This window comes from Camelina sativa, unplaced genomic scaffold (assembly GCF_000633955.1).
Source record: "Camelina sativa cultivar DH55 unplaced genomic scaffold, Cs unpScaffold02229, whole genome shotgun sequence".
NCBI lineage: Eukaryota > Viridiplantae > Streptophyta > Magnoliopsida > Brassicales > Brassicaceae > Camelina > Camelina sativa.
Window position 1 is genome coordinate 1 of NW_010923343.1, and position 1590 is coordinate 1590.

At 34.6% G+C, this 1590-nt stretch overlaps 1 long non-coding RNA gene across 2 annotated transcripts; it reads right to left on the reverse strand.

Moving 5' to 3' along the window:
* Positions 1-137: 137 nt before the first annotated feature.
* On the reverse strand, positions 138-1548 carry LOC104774270. 2 transcript variants are annotated; one of them, XR_765292.2, is made up of 5 exons: positions 1406-1548; positions 1114-1174; positions 867-1035; positions 646-725; positions 138-257 (listed from the first exon to the last, which is right to left on the reverse strand). It is a non-coding gene; the product is annotated as an uncharacterized LOC104774270 (long non-coding RNA). The 2 variants fall into 2 exon arrangements; XR_765291.2 differs by lacking the exon at positions 1114-1174.
* Positions 1549-1590: the final 42 nt, after the last annotated feature.

Consider the following 1590-nt stretch of genomic DNA (forward strand, 5'->3'; position numbering starts at 1 on the left):
ATTTAGATGCATCAGTAGTATCTACCATTACATAAAATAACTAGGATGCCTATGATGCAAAATTCGGATGAACTAAATGCATCATAAATAGTATCTTCAATAAATCAAGAAAAGATGAGTATAATCACTAACGTTACCAGAGTTGCTCGAGGACCAGAGGGAGATCCTGTACTGGATCAGGCTTTAAAAGGTGCATTTGATCAAATATGTTCTGCAATCAGTATATGAGGAGACTGATGTTATCCCTGCAACAAGTCCTAAGACAGACAATATAGAACAAACTTTAGAAGAAGCAACACTAAACATTATACATTGTATCTATCAACCCAGTGTTAACGATTAATGGCTCTACGCATGGTCACAAGTAAAATTAGCCGACTGGACTGTGTCACATAGCACCTATTAATATCTTATGAGATTGATCTATTCCACATGCAGGTAAAAACAACTCTATTCACAAGATTAAACATTTCTAGGCTAAGAGGCGTAGATATGGCCACTGAGATATAAACTTTCTTAATTCAGCAGTCGAAACATTTGAAGATAATAATCCTCTCATGGCATGAAATCAAACAATTTGTATTGACCTCACTCCTATTGTAGATAAGAACGATGCTACAGAAAAGAATGAGTTGAAGGTCGTACCTTTGCATTATCAAAATAAGATTTCTTAGAACCAATCCATCAAAACCGAACAAGGATTTCTCTATAGAAGATCCAAGAAGCTGAAAAGGCACAAAAGAACCAACCAAAAATCTCTATATTCAATCCAAATTAGAATGATACAAGTGGTGCCTTAATTAACTCATAGTACTTTGAAATAAGAAAATGAACACTAAGAAAAATAGGCTTATTAACCTTCTTACCGGAGACTTTCAGGGATTTGGACAGTCCACCTTCAAGTTCGACACAATGGTCTAAGGCAAGCGAACCGAATTTGTATATTGATAGCACTAATTAGTCAAAATGCTCATAGAGAACAACTATTTCTATGTTTCTTTAGCTCAACATAGTCGTATATATGTCTGTGGATATCTAAAAAAAGAGACAAAGTTAGTACAAGCTAGAAAGGAAAGAGAGAAAAAGACCATTTACATTGACAGGTTAACTTACAACAAGTCTAAGAGATCCAGCTTTCACATTAATCAAGAGGAGAATATTAAAAAAAGCACAGCTGAAAAAACATAGAAAATTTTCCTAGCTTTAGACCGCCAATCAATAAACTGTATATTGCTCAAACCCAGTCAAAATGTTATGAAAGGAAGGCAAGCTTGAAACCATGTTAGAACTGCTTTACCATATATATTGAAGCAATCACAGTTGCTTTATGAAGAGAATCAAAACTAGCACAGAAATTAGTAATAGTGAAGGAACAGAATCTATTTCGGCAAAAGCATCGACAAACCTCTGAAATTAAGAGAAACGATCTTGTTCATCATTTTCTTTCACAGGCATCACGAAGAAGACAATAAGAAAATCCAAAAGACCCTGCAGAAGTAAAATTTTATGCTTTTAAGGAATTAGTAGTTGAAGTTAAACAGGCTAAAGGGTTTGGACTTTTCAGAAAGCATGACATCAAGACAAACACAG